The 19,630-nt window shown below is 46.2% G+C and overlaps 1 protein-coding gene and 1 pseudogene across 1 annotated transcript in view; one reads left to right on the top strand and one right to left on the bottom strand.

The window, feature by feature from the left end:
* Window positions 1-6,459, bottom strand: part of BBS2 (Bardet-Biedl syndrome 2) — an 85,289-nt gene extending 78,830 nt beyond the window's left edge. Inside the window, exon 1 of the mRNA XM_077455068.1 lies at window positions 6,304-6,459. The gene's annotated coding sequence lies outside the window, so the exon portion shown is untranslated. The remainder of the gene's footprint in view (window positions 1-6,303) is intronic.
* A 2,980-nt stretch (window positions 6,460-9,439) lies between these two features.
* Window positions 9,440-9,523, top strand: LOC143956042 (U2 spliceosomal RNA; annotated as a pseudogene).
* The last annotated feature ends 10,107 nt before the right edge of the window (window positions 9,524-19,630 follow it).

Consider the following 19,630-nt stretch of genomic DNA (forward strand, 5'->3'; position numbering starts at 1 on the left):
ATATGACGTCTGTGTGGGTGCTGGAAGGGGATGCACAGAACACCAGGTTTTGCACTAGGCACAGAGCACTGATAACAAGCAGGGAAGGTCCCTCTCCACTTTAGTCTGGAGAACACGTTGCCCATGCTTGCCAAAAACAACATCACATTTCGATTAGTCTGACCACAGAACAGTTTTCCACTTTGCAACAGACCATTTTAAATGATCTTTTGCCGGTTTCTGGATCATGGTCCGATATGGCTTCTTCTTTGCATGCTAGAGCATACTAGAGATTTAAAGCGGAGCTTCTGCTCATCGGATTCCTCCCCCCCCCCCCTCCAGTGCCACAATTGGCACCTTTCAGGGGGGAAGGGGGGTGCAGATCCCTGTATAATACAGGGATCTGCACCCACTTCTGGGCATAGATAGCCGCAGAATATCCGCAGATGCCCCCCCCCCCCCATTGTGTTCTGAGAAACACACAAGGACCAGTGAAGACGTGCAGCGTGACTCGCGCATGCACAGTAGGGAACCGGGCAGTGAATGCTTCACTTCCCGATTCCCTTACCGAGGATGGCGGCGGGGGCAGCCGAGAGACAATCGATTGCTCGTCATCTTCTGCAGACATCGCGGGCATCCTGGACAGGTAAGTGTCAATTTATTAAAAGTCAGCAACTGCAGTATTTGTAGCTGCTAGCTTTTAATATTTTTTTTTTAAGGTGGAGCTCCGCTTTTACTTGCATTTTTGAATGGCACAGCAAACTCTGTTTACAGACAGTGATTTCCGGAAGTATTTCTGAGCCCATGCAGCGATGTCCACCACAGAATCATGCCTGGTTTTACCACCTGAGGGCATTCAATATTCAGCCTTGTCCCTTGCACACAGAGATTTCGCCAGAATATCAGAAACTTTTGATATTATATACTGTAGATGATGATATATTTAAAGTCTTTGCAATTTTATGTTGGGAGAAAATCAATTTAAAAATGTTCTTACTTTTTTTTCTTAAAATTATACGTTTTCTCAGTTTAAACATTTAGTTTGTTTTCTATTGTGAATAAAATATGGTTTTGTGAGATTTGCAAATCATTAGCTGCAGCTGTAGAATTTCTCTCCCGGTGTTCTACCATATAGTGTCCGGCCATCATATAGTGTCCGCCCCATACTGCGCATGCGCAGTACGGAGCAGACAAAGCTTCGGAAAATCTCCGAAGCTGAACGCCGCCTGCGCCGTGAGTGGAGGTGGTAGCCCCACCATCCAAGCGGACATAGGGTTGTGAATATTAGAGGGCACCTCGCGGGCGAGCTTCGCTCGCCACGCTTCGGGCTCAGCCTCGCTGCGCTCGGCTCTTTTATATTCCTACTCTATGTCCACTTGGATGGTGGGGATAGAACCTGGACTCACGACGCAGGCGCCGTTCATCCTCAGCAATTTTCGGAATCTGTGTTGCTGTGTACTGCGCATGCGCAGTACGCAGCGGACACTATCGGATGGAGGACCTTATATGATAGGACACCACCACCCAAATGTTACAAAGGGGTGTGGGGTTGGGTGGTAACAATATTGACCTAATATGGCCACATGGCTATAGTTGATGAATGACCTTGTCCAAATATGGCCATATTAAGTCAATGATGTCACCTGCATCCCTGATGTTTTTGCTACATGTGGCTGAAGGGTTAAGAGTTTCATGGCTGTAGCCGATTAGGACGACGGGCTGCTGTCATGTGACAGTTTCCTGGTGGTTCAGGCCAAACCTTTTTTTTTTTTTTGTAAAATCTTTTTTATTGAGTTTTTCATTGGCATACAGAATAGCCCACGCAGGGGCCAAACATTTCCCACACAGGGGCCAACTTCCAAATGCGGCAACAGGCCACAAAAGGCACATCACATAACATACATTCTGCCTCTGATGCAGCAACCGGCCGCAACAGGGCAAGTCAACACAAACATAACCTTGTCTATCTATACCCCAATGTGGGGAGAGGGTATTGTAGGAGAATTAGTGCTAAGTATTATAATGATCGGATAAGGTGTCATAGGAGCAGTTGGGTCAGCCTATAATCATACTATAACCATAACGAGAAACTATGGGTTATTGGTTCAGGCCAAACCTTAGCTTGACCCTACTGCCCCTTTCACACTGGGGCGCTGTGCAGGCACTATAATGCTAAAAATAGTGCCTGCAAAGCGCCCTGAAATAGCCGCTGCTGTCTCTCCAATGTGAAAGCCCCAAGGGCTTTAAGACTGGAGCGGTGCGCTGGCAGGACGCAAAAAAAAGTCCTGCAAGCAGCATCTTTGGAGCTTTGAAGGAGCTGTGTATACACCACTCCTAAACCGCTCCTGCCCACTGAAATCAATAGGGCAGAGCGGCTATAACGCCAGAATAGCGCTGCCGCAGCAGCGCTTTGCGGTGGTTTTAACCCTTTCTGAGCCGCTAGGGGGGTAAAAGTGTCCTGCTAGCGGCCGAATAGTGCAGCAAAATTGACGGTAAAACGCAGCTAAAAATATTGGCGTTTTACCGCCGACACACCCACCGCCCCTGTGTGAAAGGCGCCTACTTGCAGGTAAAGGCTTGCATGCTAAAAATGTGTGTGCGCTGGTGTGCTTTGTGTAGAGGTGCTCTAATGCACTATACAACACTCTTTGTTCTATTTTTATGAACGTTATTGAAGTGTCATACAATAAGACTTTATTCAGCTCAATGCCGTCCAGTGACATGCAGGTGAGTTGCACTATAAAAAATGCAGACATGCTGTATTTTATTCAGTGCACATCACATCTCATTTAAGGTGGGAGCAGCGCACATAGATAACAATTTTTGGTATTGATGGTATGAACCAGCCCTAAGCCCTTGTACACACGGTCGGACATTCTGACAACCAAATCCGTTGGATTTTGTCCGACGGATTTTGTCCGAAACTGTTGCATACACACGGTCGGACAAAGTTGTCGGAAAATCCGATTGTACATAACGTGATGATGTTATTTCGTTACGACGGGACTACGTTCAGGCTAGTAGCCAATAGCTTTGGTCTAGGAATTTGATATGAGCATGCGTGGCACTTTGTCCGTTGGAGTAGGCTACACATGATCGGAGTATGTCCAATCGGAGCATTTTCCTGGAAAATTTTATGGACAAGTTGGAAAACCTGGTCCGTCGGAGTATCCGATGGAGACCACACACAGTCGGATTATCCGACAAAACGGTCCGATAGGACACATTCCGTCGGAATCTCCGACCGTGTGTACAAGGGCTAAGACTGAACATACACTATACAATCTTCTTTAGATCTACTATTAACTATATAGTGCAGAGGGTCTGCCAGAATTGATATTTTTTTATATATATATATATATATATATATATATATATATATATATATTTTAAACAAACATGTCATACTTACCTCCACTATGCAGTTCATTTTACAGAGTGACCGCGAATCTCCTCTTCTGGGATGCCATGGCGGTGCTGGTGGCTCCTCCCACATCGAGTGTCTACGTTGGAGAAGTGCTTTCCTTGGTGGGCACGCTCCAGAGTCCTGCATCTGTGTCCATTCACACAGAATGCAGAACTCCACGCCACGTCACTGGATTTGATTGACAGCAGCGGGAGCCATTGGCTGCGCTGCTATCAATCCATCCAATCGGGACCCGAGACACCAGCTTCAGATGATGTGCTTGTTCCCGGACAGAGGGTTTGCAGCGTCCAGGTAAGTAAAACGGGGGGGAGGGGGGCTGCAGCACTAAAAAAGATTTTTCACCTTAATGCATAGAATGCATTAAGGTGAAAAACCATGAGGGTTTACAACCCCTTTAAGTCTTGGTTCACACTTGTGCAATTGGGGGGAACCAGCGCGATTACAGTGCCGGTTCACACATCACATCTCCCCCGCAAGCAGTTCCCGCTGCCCTCTGCGAACCGCTGCAGATGTCGATACATTGTTAATGACAACCCCAGATCAGTTTGCAGATCACAGTGCAAACTGTGATCTCACACAGGAATCAGATAACATTGGTGAGAACAGCCATGCTATCCAATTTGAGTGCTGGGGGAGCCCCTGCACCTTTCTTTTGTGCGAATTCAATGCGAGTTCAGCCATATGACTGTATGGCTGAACTTGCATTGCACAGACATCGCATGCGATTGGCCCCAGGTGTGAATCACATGTGATGTCTGTGTTTGCACATATGTGAACCTAGGCTTAATCTTTTGCTGCCAGAGTTATTTCTGCATTTTTTTGCACACGTTTTAGGCCTGGTTCACACCTATGCGTTTTTAGCGCATTTTGCAGATTTGCACTACAGTCCATATAACTTGGTTTCCTATGGAACACGTTCTGTGTGCATTTATTATTTTTTGTTCCTAGAGCCTCTAAAGCATTGTACCAGCGAGTGCCATGCAGGTCTCCTGCAGACCTGTGAGTGCATCTGTGTGCCTGTACATCGTACAGTAAGCAAGGAGGACTTAAAACAGTGCCGTAGTAGTTCATTGAAAACTACAAGCCAACAGCTGCAAAGGCTGTCAGGACTTGTAGTTTTTCATTCACAGAGGACTGTGGTGGGCGGCGTCCCACTTGGTCGCATTTTTTAAAAATTGTTACAGCTAGCAGGGGTGGGTGGGAGAAGCTGTCAGAACTGGGGATCAGGGGGAGGGGAGCAGGGTCTCGTCCATTCATAACATGTTACACCCTGAATATGGGTGTAACATGTTACAAAAGTGAACTTAAATAACTTTTATTCCTAAACGGTGCATAGGCACCCCTGGCACATGCATTTATGTTCGTACATGCGTGTATGTGGGAGGGGATGAAAAATCTTTTGGGCAGGGACTCTAAGTGCTTGGGTGTAACATGATTGTTTTAAAAAAAAAACAAAAAAAAAAAACTGTATTTCATTTTTTTGTCCCCTATGTGATATATTTTTTTTTTTTGGTGACAGGTTCCCTTTAATGAGCCATTAGGGTGTCTCACCTGCCATTCAAGGAAACAAATGCAGCGCAGAGCTCACTCCATTCCTTTCACAGGGACCCGGATGTGATGTTTTACATGTTGCTTCCAGGTCAGGAAGAGGACAATTGGTGAACGGACGTTCGCTGGTCTCCCTCCCCTCTACCCAGCGGCACCCACAGGGTGGGGGGGTAAGTGGCCAGCCATTACCCGGGCATGTGGAAGTGGAGCCGCTAGATCACTTTCATCTGGCTTAACAAATTTACACTCAGGCCTGCGGCTGGATGTTTGTAACACCCCCACCCCTGCTTAGGGTTGCCACCTCATCCCTTTAAACCAAAACACATACGAATTATACAAGTTCTGAGGCTAATTTAATTCAGAGAAGGCACCAAGTGAGTTTAATTACCTCCTTAAAGCGGTACTTCACCCTAAAGGGGAAGTTCCGCTAATCTGATCCCTCCCCCCCTCCGGTGCCACAATTGGCACCTTTCAGGGGGGAGGGGGGTGCAGTTACCTGGATAATCCCCCCCCCCCCCGTTGTGTTCTGGGAAACACACAGTTCCCAGAGACACAGCGGGGGACCATAAGAGACGCGCATGCGCAGTAGGGAACCGGGCAGTGAAGCTGTAATGCTTCACTTCCCGATTCCCTGACAGAGGATGGCGGCGGGGGCAGCAGTGAGACGAGCGATCGCTCGTCATCTGCCGCCGACATCGCTGGACCCTGGGACAGGTAAGTGTGATTTTATTAAAAGTCAGCAGCTGCAATATTAGTATCTGCTGGCTTTTAATAATTTTTTTTTTAGGTGCAGAACCACTTTAATCAGCCACAGAACCTGTGTAATTAATATATGTGTTCAGTTTTAAAAGGGATGAGGTGGCAACCCTACCCGCCGCTGCCAAAGACATATGACATACGTCGTGGCAGTAAAAAGGTTAACTGAATGGATTGAACTCTAAAGGAGATTGTACAATCTGATTGCATAGTGTATGGTCCCATATATATATATATATATATATATATATATATAAAATAAAATCACACAATCTCCCAGGCTGATTTCTTGTGGCATGTCTCTGTGTTTATCATATAACTTATAGACTACTATCCACAGCACCCATTCTACACAATGGTGGATCTCCTCAGTCCTGCAGATGAGGATTATAGTGCTGTATATCTGTCCATAGGAGCAGAGTCACCAGGATCAGGCTGTGTCTCCTGTCACCATGACAACCCTCTCCCAGCACATTCCAGGCCACTCTCCCTTCCCAGCTGTCTGTTGCTCCAACGTTTACCAATGTTCTCAGCTGTTCTCCTCACACCCTCCATGTCTCTATTTCACTGTTATTTACTAAAAAGGAACTCACCTCCCCTGAGTAGAAGCCAGCTACCCCTCTGTTGTCAGACTGTCCGTTGTCAATAAAGTTATATGAAGATTCATTGAGGGAGTGGATCAGGGAACGTGATGCAAGGTTAGAACACGCCTCCTGACACTTGATTGGTGGAAGCTATAGAGGATTAGAGATCAGAGTTAGGGAATTAGAAGTGAAGTGCATTTTGGGAATTGTAGTTCCAGCATCTGAAGAGCAGTGTGGCTGGAATAGAAAACTTGCACATGTGTAATAGACTGTTAAAGTGCTTGCTTGGTACAGTAATTACTACCTTTTTATATATACACAGCCATAACATAATGACTCCCACCTAATATTGAGTAGGTCTGTGTTTTTCAACCTTTTTTCAGGCAAGGCGCCCTTTAGAACCGCGCACTATCCCGGGCACACCTGTCTGAGGGCTCATTCACACAAGGAGAGTGCAAGCTCTTTTTTCCACTTTCCCGCATTTTGCGTTTTTTTTTTTTTATTAGGCTGCTCTATGCTTATGAAACACACAAAAAAGTGCTGGCATGATTTTTAAATTGAGCCCCACTAGAATGCATGGTACTGCAATACAATGCGTTTTAGTGGGTGCAAACATATATGCAATCGGAGGCTGCATGGGGGTGCCATTGGGAATTATTGGCACCTGACCACAACTGCGAGAGGTGACGCATTTTTGTGTGGTGAGGGTAAATGCATAATTTCACATGCGTTATCGCACCACACCTGGTGTGAAAAAGCCCTAAAATGTCAGTAGGTTGTACTACTGCTAGCACAAATCAACCCCCCCCCAATCTAGCCTCCTAGTACAAATCCCCCCTCACAGCACAAATCCCACCCCCCAATCCTAAATCCACCCCAGCACAAATCTCCCCTCGTAGCACAAATCCCCCCGCCCAATCCTAAATTCACCCCGCCCCATCATAAATACACCCCAAGCACAAATCTCCCCTCCTAGCACAAATCCCCCTCCTAGCACAACCCCCCCCCCCCCATCATAAATCCACCCAAAGCACAAATCTTCCCTCCTAGCACAAATCCTCCCCAATCCTACATCCTCCCCAAGCAGAAATCTCTCCTCCTAGCACAAATCCCCCTCCTAGCACAAATCCCCCCTCCCAATCCTAAATCCACCCCAAGCACAAATCTTCCCTTCTAGCATGAATCCCACCTCCTAGCACAAATCCCCCCATCCTAAATCCACCCCAAGCACAAATCTCCCCTCCTAGCACAAACCCCCCCCTCCCAATCCTAACTTCACCCCAAGCACAAATCTTCCCTCCTAGCATGAATCTCCCCTACTAGCACAAATCCACCCTCAATCCTAAATCCATCCCAAGCACAAATGTCCCCTGCTAGCACAAATATCTCCCCTCACAGCACAAATCCCACCCCTCCATCCTAAATCCTCCCAATCCTAAATCCACCCCACCCAATCCTAACTTCACCCCAAGCACAAATCTTCCCTCCAGCACAAATCTCCCTTCCTAGCACAAATCTCCTGCCAAAATCTCCCCTCCTAGCACAAATCCACTCCAAGCACAAATCTCCCCTCCTAGCACAAATCCCCCCGCTCAATCCTAAATCCACCCCACCCAATCCTAACTCCACCCGAAGTACAAATCTTCCCTCCTAGCAAGAATCTCGCCTCCTAGCACAAATCCCCTCCCCCATCCTAAATCCACTCCAAGCACAAATCTCCCCTCCTAGCACGAATCTCCCTCCTAGCACAAATCCCCCCGCCCAAACCTAAACCCACCCCGCCCCATCATAAATACACCCCAAGCACAAATCTCCCCTCCTAGCACAAACCCCCGTCCAATCCTAAATCCACCCAATGCACAAATCTTCCCCAATCCTACATCCACCCCAAGCAGAAATCTCTCCTCCTAGCACAAATCCCGCCATCCAAATTCCACCCAAGCACAAATCTCCCCTTTTAGCACAAATCCCCCTCCTAGCACAAATCCCCCCTCCTAATCTTAAATCCATCCCACCCAATCCTAACTCCACCCCAAGCACAAATATTCTCTCCTAGCATGAATCTCCCCTCCTAGCACAAATCCCCCCATCCTAAATCCACCCAAGCACAAATCTCCCCTTTTAACACAAATCCCCCTCCTAGCAAAAATCCCCCCTCCCAATTCTAAATACACCCCACCCAATTCTAACTCCACCCCAAGCACAAATCTTCCCTCCTAGCATTAATCTCCCCTCCTAGCACAAATCCCCTCCTCAATCCTAAATCCATCCCAAGCACAAATGTCCCCTCCTAGCACAAATCTCCCCACCCCATCCTAAATCCACCCCAAGCACAAATCTCCCCTCCTAGCACAAATCCTCCCCAGCACAAAACCCCCCGCCCAATCCTAAATCCACCCAAAGCACAAATCTTCCCTCTTAGCACAAATCCTCCCCAATCCTAAATCCACCCCAAGCACAAATCTCCCCTCCTAGCACAAATACCCCCTGCCCATCCTAAATCCACCTAAGCACAAATCTCCCCTTTTAGCACAAATCCCCCTCCTAGCACAAATTCCCCCTCCCCGCCCAATCCTAAATTCACCTCAAGCACAAATCTTCCCTCCTAGCACAAATCTCACCTCCAAAATCCCCCCTTCTTGCACAAATCCCCCAATCCTAAATGCACCCCAAACACAAATCTTCTGTCCTAGCATTAATCTCGCCTCCTAGCACAAATCTCCTGCCAAAATCTCCTCTCCTAGCACAAATCCTCCCCCCAATCCTACATCCACCCCAAGCACAAATCTCCCCTCCTAGCACAAGCTTCCCTTCTTCTACCTCTGACCACAACAGGTTCTCTGGCTGACAGAACCGTAACTTTTGGTTGGACTGTAAGTCGCAGTCCCAACCCTGCACTGCTCTTATACTTCTGGATAGACCCTCACACAACCTGGCAGCCAGATGCCCCCAGGAAAGGCCCAATCTCCGGCCTAGCAGCCCGGGGCGTACAACACACGTCCACCCAGACAGAGGTCCGGGTGGCACAGAACATAGATCACCTGACCTCACCCAAATATATAGGTTCTCCCAGCACCCCTACGCAATGGCTGTGATACCCCATATATCCATAACCTGACCTTGGGTTGTCCTTCTCATATCTAATATCGCATCTCGGCCTTTTGGCTAAGATCAAGTGTAGTATCTGTTCTTATCAGTTGCCAGGAGGTGGCACTTGCTTCCATCCCTGCTCTACGGCGAGGTGGAGCAGGGGTGGCAGTTGCTATGCAAAACCTGCTGGCGTGAAGGTAACCTGGAGTGGTTCGTAGCCCGAAAGGGAAGCCTTCTGATGGGGATGGAGAACCACTGGTCGGCGCTGAAGGGTCGGGACCCTGGCCTTCTGGCCTGGATTGGAGCAGCTCTAGCTCTGGTCAGTTTTTCGGGAGGGAATACAGGTTTCCCTTTCTCCCACCGAGGGAACGGTTAGTACTTCCCGAATGTAATTAGGTAGGAGTGATGGGAGCGAGGGTGGGGCCTGATGGCAAAGGGCTCTCACTAAGCTCCTAGATCTTCATGCCTTTCTGCCTGGGGTGGGGGCTGCTGTGGCCTGGGCTGTGGGTCAGGGTTGCTTTGAAAAGCCTGTGGTGATGTGCCCCTGAAGTGGCAGTTCAGGGGTGCTTTATATTCACTGTGAGAAATCACTTTGATGTTCGGCACCATGGTCACTTCACCACAACACACGTTTTTCACACCTGCCTCTTGGGCCCGGCCTTTTGGCTAGGACCAGGGAAAATTTTTATTCCTGGCCGGAGGGCCGGCCATTGTATCTCACAATGGTCACTTTTCACTCACTCTCCCACTTCCTTCTCCCCACTTTCTTTTTATTTAACCCCGTGTTTGTCACTTTTTTGTATTTTTATGTTTGGTGTGTCACAGTTTAGTCACTTGTGTGATGAGTAGGGTGTCAGTCCTCGGGCCAACCCTGAAAGTCTAGGGAGGGGGTGGACATAGGCCTTCTGGCTTGGTTCGCCCTCTCTCTCAGAGGGTCTCCCTTCGGGGGAGCTCCAACCGAATACTTGGGTGGGTCTGTTTCGGCAGACCTTCCAGAGAAAGGTGGTCGTCTGGTTTCGGCCAGATGGACCTAGTATAGTACCTCAGTCCCCCGTCTGGAGCCTAACGCCCCGGGGGGATCAGGGTAAGGTCCTTCCTCGTGGAGGACAGTGGTACACCCGTTGCACGTTTTTGTGTTCACTCTTTATGTGCGTGCACTTTTTTTGGCACCGGGTGGAAGTTTTTTGGGTGTGTTTTGCACGCCACAGGCTTTTCAATAAATAAAAAAATAAATAAAAAATCACCAAGTTCCCAGGCCAATTAGTGGTAAAATAGAAAAGTGCAACAAGGCCAAACTTAGGAAGAAATCAATAGATCTCTATCAATTAACTGCAGTAGCTACTCCTGACAAGGAATTTGGTGAGGCGCTCCCTGACTAAACCCCAGGGTGCTATATCCCCCCCCGCCCAAAAAACTACATCTCAGCCCTTGTACACACGGTCGGACATTCTGACAACCAAATCCGTTGGATTTTGTCCGACGGATTTTGTCTGAAACTGTTGCATATATACGGTCGGACAAAGTTGTCGGAAAATCTGATTGTACATAACGTGATGACGTTATTTCGTTACGACGGGACTACGTTCACACTAGTAGCCAATAGCTTTGGTCTAGGAATTTGATCTGAGATTGAGTGGCACTTTGTCCATCGGAGTAGGCTACACATGATCGAAGTATGTCCTATCGGAGCATTTTGTCGGAAAATTTTACGGACAAGTTGGAAAACTTGGTCCGATGGAGACCACACACAGTTGGAATATCCGACAAAACGGTTCGATAGGACACATTCCGTTGGAATCTCCGACCGTGTGTACAAGGGCTCAGAGTTTTCAAAAAACAATTTGAGCTCCCAAGCCTAAGGCTGCTTTCACACTGGGGCGGTATTCAGGCGTTACAGCGCTAAAAATAGCGCCAGTGTAACGCCTGAAAAAAACCGGCCCCTTTAACTCCAGTGTGAAAGCCGGAGGGCTTTCACACTGGAGCGATGCGCTGGCAGGACGGTGAAAAAAGTCCTGCTAGCCGCATCTTTGCAGCGGTGAAGGAGCGGTGTATTCACCGCTCCTAAACCGCTTCTACCCATTGAAATCAATGGGACACCGCGGCAATACCACCGGCAAAGCGCCGCTGCAGCGGCGCTTTGCGGCGCTTTGCGGCGCTTTGCGGGCGGGTTCAACCCCTTTTCGGCCGCTAGCGGGGGTTAAAACCACCCCGCTAGCGCCCGCACACCGCTGCTAAAACGACGGTAAAGCGCCGCTAAAAATAGCGGCACTTTACCGCCGACGCCGCTCCCACTGCAGTGTGAAAGCAGTCTAAGAGAGATTGTCCTGGCAAAAACTGGGATAGGTAGGGAAACAGGGAAAGGGTTAACAGTATAACATTACCACATGAATAAGCATTAGTATCAAACATGAAATAGTCACATATGACATCCAGATATTATCTGTCTAATATATACATTTGTAACAATATACAAATGGTTAGTGTTGTTATTCAGCTAGATCCCTGTCTCTGCTTAGCCAAAGACTCGGCAACACCTGGAAGAGAGAAATTATAACAATGCAAAAGCATCCTATCCTATAAGAACATGATGCAATATGTACACAGTGATTTGAACTGGTCCTCGGCCAAGGGCAGCATAAAACGTAAGAACATCCTATACACGTCTACATTATTTACATTTTGAAAGCAGGCCCCTTTTCATAATCAGTATAGAACTATAAAACTTCAGCAATACTTTTGATCCAGAAAAGAGTCCATTATTTAAAGAAATAGGCAATCATTTTCCTATCACAGCCTATTCTAACTAGCTACATGCTCAATGTCCATGACCAGTTACCATCCATTTAACATTACTTCAGATGGACTACATTTCCCTGCAATTCCCTTTTCTTCTTTATAAAGGAACTCCAGGCACAGGGCATGACTGCAAATCAAGAGACAAGCAGTCAGGCCAAATTGTAAGGGATCACACTTGGGGACACAGTTCCCCTTGCAAGAATATTATCAGTCTGCCCATATGGCAGCCAAAGACAGAAACTTTCTTCATTCTTTTGCAGTCAACAACCTGCTGAAGTTCTCAGATCGCTCTTCAGGGTGAAACACCCCAACAACTTTAACTTGAATGCAGTAAAAAATGCATCCAACTGCATTTGGGGTGAATGTGCTCTTAAAGGGTTAAAGTCCACTTTAAAGATGAATTACAGGTATATACAGTATATTTTACATTGGTCCAGCTTAGACTTATGTCTACGCATATACCATACCTGTGGGATCCCCCGGATGCTGGAAATCACTGTATTAAACATAGCTGCTAAAGTGATCTCTACTTGCTTCTGGGTCCGGTGCCAGGCTGTTGCCCCACTGAATTGTGAACACAGGAGATCACCCTCTCGGCAAAATGCAAAGTGATCTCTAAATGGCACCCAGGCCGAGCAGGTGACTTCTTGGGTTCACAGTACAGCAGGGCTGCTCAGCACGGGACCTGGAAGCTAGTGGAGATCACTGTAGTAGTGGTGCCTTCTCCAGTGATTTCCAGCTTCTCTAGCCACTTTAAGGCCGGGCCTCTTTTTTAGATGTGGTGTTTACAAGTTAAACCTGTTATTTTGCTAGAAAACTACTTAGAACCCCCCAACATTATACATTTTTTTTTCTAACATCCTAAAAAGTAAAATGGCGGTTGTTGCAATACTTTCTGTCACACCGTATTTGCGCAGTGGTCTTACAAGTGCAATTTTTATTTTTAAAAATACACTTTTTTGAATTAAAAAATAAGACAACAGTAAAGTTAGCCCAATTCTTTTATATTGTGAAAGATAATGTTACACTGAGTAAATTGATACCCAACATGTCACGCTTCAAAATTGCGCCCGCTCGTGAAATGGCGAGACCTCAGATCTCATATTTACACTATAATGCAATAAAAAAAAAATGTAATTTAAAAAAATCTTAAAAATAAAATGCCCCTTTAAGAGCTATGGGCGGACATTATGACGTTGCTTTCGCCCTCCAGTGTCATGGAGACAGTTGGGGGCCATCTTCCCCTCACTTGTCTCCATGTCAGTCCAGGGGACAGACGCGTTCGCCTCCGTTGCTGCTGACGGCGCAGATAAGCAGCGGAGGGCACTGGATCGCGCGGGGAGGGGGCCCTCTCCCGCCATAGTGAAAAGTGATCTTGCAGCGAATCTGCCGCAGAGACCACTTTTATCTTGTACCGGACTGCCGGCCAAACACAGGGAGAGCTAGCTGCTGCCATAGCAATGATATCCGTCCCCAAAGTAGGGACGTACATCGGCGTGCGGCGGTCCGGAAGTGGCTAGAAGGATCCCACAGGCATGGTATATACATTGTTACATTAGTCCAAGGTGGACCATACAGTAAATATGTAAAAACATCCATACAGTGAGGGAAAAAGTATTTGATCCCCTGCTGAAAACAAAAATAAAAATATCCAGAAAAATACATTTCAAAAAAGTTATAAATTTATTTGCATTTAAATGAGTGAAATAAGTATTTTATCCCCTATCAATCAGCAAGATTTCTGGCTCCCAGGTGTCTTCTATACAGGTAGCAAGCTGAAATTAGGAGCACTCTCTTTAAGGGAGTGTTCCTAATCTCTGTTTGTTACCTGTATAAAAGACACCTGGCTACAGACGCAATCAATCAGATTCGAATCTCTCCACCAAGACCAAAGAGCTCTCCATGGATGTCAGGGACAAGATTGTAGACCTACATATGGGTTACAAAACCATCGCCAAGCAGCTTGGTAAGAGGATGACAACAGTTGGTGCGATTATTCACAAATGGAAGAAACACAACATAACTGTTAATCTCGCTCGGTCTGGGGCTCCATGCAAGATCTCACCTCGTGGAGTTTCAATGATCATTAGAACAGTGAGGAATAAACCCAGAACTACACAGGAGAATCTTGTCAATGTTCTTAAGGCAGCTGAGACCATAGTTGCCAAGAAAACAATTGGTAACACACTAGGCCATGAAGGACTGAAATCCTGCAGTGCCCACAATGTCCCCCTGCTCAAGAAAGCACATGCACAGGCCGGTCTGAAGTCTACTAATGAACATCTGAATGATTCAGAGGAGAACTGGGTGAAAGTGTTGTGGTCAGATGAGACCAAAATCAAGTTTTTTTACATCAACTCAACCCACCATGTTTGGAGGAGGTGGAATGCTGCATATGACCCAAAGAACACCATCCCCACCATCAAACATGGACATGGAAACCTTATGCTTTGGGGGTGTTTTTCTACTAAGGGGACAGGACAACTTTACTTCATCAAAGGGACAATAGACCATTTACTGTCAAATCTTGGGTGAGAACCTCCTTTCCTCAGCCAGGGCATTGAAAATGGGTCATGGATGGGCATTCCAGCATGACAATGACCCAAAACACACAGCCAAGGCAACAAAGTAGTGGCTCAAGACCAAGCACATTAATGTCCTGGAGTGGCCTAGCCAGTCTTCAGACCTTAATCCCATAGAAAATATGTGGACGGAGCTGAAATTTCGAGTTATCAAAACGTCAGCCTCGAAACCTTAATGACTTGGAGAGGAGTGGGACAAAATTCCTCCTGAGATGTGTGCAAACCTGGTGGCCAACTACAAGAAAAGTCTGACCTCTGTGATTACCAACAAGGGTTTTGTCACCAAGTACTAAGTCATGTTTTGCGAAGGGGTCAAATACTTATTTCACTCATTAAAATCAATTAATAGCTTTTTTTAAATGCATTTTTCTGGATATTTTTGCTGTGATTCTGTCTCTCACTGTTAAAATAAATCTATTTTTCTTTAGTTGCCAGTCTCTATATCAAGAATTACCCCCATTATCCATCCCAAGTATTAGTAGTGATACATACTGGCTTCTAAGGAAATCTTGGTTGTTGCACACTACTGCATTTGCATGGCTTTTTATTCCGCTGTGCACAGGAGTCACAGCATACTGCAACTAGACATTTGGACTTTGTGAACCCAATAAATTTTTAATCTGTCATTACATCATCTAATTAATTCAGTTTCTACAATGAAAAAGAGGTCAGATGTGAACCATATAGAGCAGTGGTTCTCAACTCCTGTCCACAGGACCAAGGGCCTTGCTAGGTCTACAAAATATCTGGGGCTAGAGCCCATAGCAGCATAGTAAAGAAGGTCATACTCTTGGACGGGCATACACATGTATATACAGTAATATACATGTGTGTGTATATATATATCCCCAGAGAGCCCCCACTTACATCAGGGTCCCCAGAGAGCCTCCCCTTGCATCAGGGTCCCCAGAGAGCCCCCCACTTACATCAGGGTTCCCAGAGAGACCCCCTTAAATCAGGATCCCCAGAGAGCCTCCCCCTTACAATCAGGGTCCCCAGAGAGCCCCCCCACATACATCAAGGTTCCCAGAGAGCCTCCCCCTTAAAATCAGGGTGCCCAGAGGGCCTCCCCCTTACATCAGGTCCCCAGAGAGCCCCCCCACTTACATCAGGGTTCCCAGAGAGACCCCCTTAAATCAGCATCCCCAGAGAGCCTCCCCCTTACAATCAGGGTCCCCAGAGAGCCCCCCACATACATCAAGGTTCCCAGAGAGCCTCCCCCTTAAAATCAGGGTCCCCAGAGGCCCCCCCCCTTACATCAGGTCCCCAGAGAGCCTCCCCTTGCATCAGGGTCCCCAGAGAGCCCCCACTTACATCAGGGTTCCCAGAGAGACCCCCTTAAATCAGCATCCCCAGAGAGCCTCCCCCTTACAATCAGGGTCCCCAGAGAGCCCCCCACATACATCAAGGTTCCCAGAGAGCCTCCCCCTTAAAATCAGGGTCCCCAGAGGGCCTCCCCCTTACATCAGGTCCCCAGAGAGCCTGCCCTCCCCTTGGGGACCCCTGCTATAGGCCCCAAAAGCCGCCCCATAATGACGCCACTGCTCAGGACCCACTAGCAGGCCAGATTTTATGTATTACCTTGGGGAGATGCAGACTAGATTACTGCAATCACAGGGCAAATTATATCATTGTGATGTATTTCAGTTATCTTGCAAACCTGGCCTGTTAGTGGGTCCTGAGGACAGGAGATGAGAACCACTGCTATAGAGGATGTTTTCAAGTTGTTTTTATTGTTTTTATTTTTCTATTATTTTGGAAAGCATTTTATTGAGTACACTCTGATCAAGCTGTTTTACTTTTTTCGCTGCTTTTTGAAATTCACCACACTGCACCTTTTATGTTGTTACTTTACTTTCACCCAGGTTTCTCATTCAGTTTGGTGAGAACCTGTTACAAATGTATTGGTCCATAAAGCCACATGATTCGGTTGTCTTTGACCTCAGCAGTCTGTGTACATTCTTCCAGCTTCCTCGCTGCTGCCTGGTGACAAGTCACACATTGCACAATGTGGACGATCGTGGCTTCACTCCAGGAAGGACCGTGTGCAGAGCAGAGAACAGAGGAGAGAGACGAGTGCAGAGATTTTTATGGAACAGCTTTCCAATTGTCCTCAATCCATCCATCCTGGAAAATTACAACCTATTGCAATAGCACAGGCATCATTATAATGGCATCTGCATGCAATGTCAATACTTTGAATTCAAACGTATATTTCATTTATATGGCTGGCTGTACCCAAAATCTTTTAAAATTAAGAAACATTCACTTATTACACACAATTCAACTCCTTATCAAACACCTTTATGAGACTATAGGGTAACTAAATAAATATAGCATAGCAAATATAGCATGAATATAGCAAATGAAAAAATAATAAAAAAAAATAATAATAATTACACAAGCCATATTGTAATTTAACCATTTGTCAACCGTATAATATAGATATATGGTGGCAAGGCGGTTCTGCTATGTACATGATCTGGATCTTACGGGTAGGGGGCACGAGCCACAGGTGACCCGGCTCTGCTGTGATTTTACACAGCAGATGCTGATCAGTGAGATTACCGCTGGCACCCGCTGATCGTCTGGAAAACACACAGGAGAGGGCTTTGCCTATGTAAACAAGGCATAGATCTGTCCTGTCAGTGAGGAAGCAATGGATTTACTTTCCATGCAAAAGCACACAAACTTTGATCACCCTACATGTTTAAGTCCTTCCCAGACAGTTTCATTAGTACAGTGATAGTACATATTTTCCATCCGTCTGGAGATTCAGATCGAATGAAAAAAGACAGGTGGTCCATTTTCATCCGATCTCCATAGAGCACAGCGAGGCTCCAACAGGTCCATCTCCGCACAGTGAGCGGAGACGGACCTCTCATCCGCATGCTCAGCGGCGGATCAATCCCTGCTGAACAAAGCGGAGTCTGTACACGGACAAGCCCATTAGAAAGGGGCCTAAGTGTCACTAGTTCCCAAAAAGTGTCAGTTAGTGTCTGAGTGTCCACCGCAATATCGCAGTCCCGCTACAAGGCGCTGAGTGCAGTCATTACTAGTAAAAAATAAAAATATCCCATAGTTCATAAACGCTATAACTTTTGCACAAACCAATCAATATACACTTATTGGGATTTTTTTAACCAAAAATATGTAGCAGAATACATAATGACCTACATTTATGAAGAAATTAGATTTGTGGAATTTTTTTCATATGATATGTTTTATAGCAGAAAGTATAAAGTACTGTTTATTTTTTCAAATTTTTCAAACGCAGAGGTGATCAAATACCACCAAAAGAAATCTCTATTTGTGAGAAAAAAAGGACATACATTTTATTTGGGTACAGCAGTGCATGACTGTGCAATTGTCACTAAGGCCCCTTTCACACTGGGGCAGTGGGTGCATCAGCGGTAAAGTGCCTCTATTTTTAGCGGCGCTATACCGTCAATTTCAATGCACTATTTGCCCGCTAGCGGGGCACTTTTAGCCCCCCCCCCCTGCTAGCGTTTGAGAAAGGGTTAAAAACCAGCCGCAAAACGGTTAAAACCACCGCAAAGCGCTACTACAGCAGTGCTATGCCAGCGGTATAGCTCTGCTGCCCTATTTCAATGGACAGGAGCAGTGAAGGAACGGTGTATACACCGCTTCTTCACCGCTCCAAAGATGCTGCTTGCAGGAGTTTTTTAGCGTCCTGGGAGCGCACCACTCCAGTGTGAAAGCCTTCGGGGCTTTTACATTGGAGAGGCAGCAGCTGCTCTTTCAGGGTGCTTTGCAGGCTCTATTTTTAGCGCTGTAGCGTCTGCAAATCACCCCAATGTGAAAGGGGTCTTAATGAAATTCAGTGCCGTTTTCGCAAAAAAATGACCTGCTCATGAAGGGGGAAGTAAATCTTACGGAGGTCAAGTGGTTAATAACATTAATAATAATAATGTTATTAAACCTTAACATTTCATAATATAAAATTGCAATAAGTGATTTACTGCTTGTGTGATTGGCTCACCGATTTTCCCAGAAGTCTGCACCACGATATAAGTCAGATTTTAACCCGCCCCCCCATATAAATTTCATTTTTTTTTAGATATTCCTCAAGGGTTAAATACTTATAAAGGGATGCAAACACTTCAGCACAAAGAGTGCACCAGGTGATTATAATGAACCAGACCCTCCTATTCAGAATCAGTTTATAAAGGACATGGTGAAACAAATAGCTTAGATTAGAGTAATAAAAAGGTAGGAATCTGCTACAGTTTGTTAAAATCATTGCAATGTACAAAGATCACCCAGAAGGGTTTGTTTGGAGTTACTTTTTAATTACAGTCCTTTCCAATTCTGCCTGAAGAGGAACTTCACTCCCTCAGCTTCCCCCCACCCACCCCTCCTTCTATCCTCTTTTACCTATGATGCTGGGCTCTAGTCAGAAAATATACTTACCTGCAGAGCAGATCCTGCGTTGTCCTGCTGCCATCTGCTGATTGGGGGTACAGCCTGTGTTTTGTGCCTCCATCTTGGTACAATCACTAGACATGCGTGTGTCTTATAATTTTAATTGTGTTTGGTCTTGAAAGGTGGCTGAACTTGCAGTCTTTATTGCCAGCATTATTTTTTGGGGCAGTGGAGCACATTGATGGCCTGCTACTGCAAATGGGCTGCTAATCCTCTTGTTTGATGACAAAGACTTAAAACCAGCCATAGCAGAGTTATTGTCTGTGGCAACTTTCAAAAACCAAAGAGGAAAATCAAGAAAGGCTTAGTAGGAACCTTAGATAGATAGATAGATAGATAGATAGATAGATAGATAGATAGATAGATAGATAGATAGATAGATATTAAATAGGTGACTCCGGGGAAGATCCAGAGCCTCGGGA

The sequence above is a fragment of the Lithobates pipiens genome, unplaced genomic scaffold (assembly GCF_037356315.1).
Source record: "Lithobates pipiens isolate NorthernLeopardFrog02 unplaced genomic scaffold, aLitPip1_a1.2 Scaffold_10, whole genome shotgun sequence".
Lineage (NCBI taxonomy): Eukaryota > Metazoa > Chordata > Amphibia > Anura > Ranidae > Lithobates > Lithobates pipiens.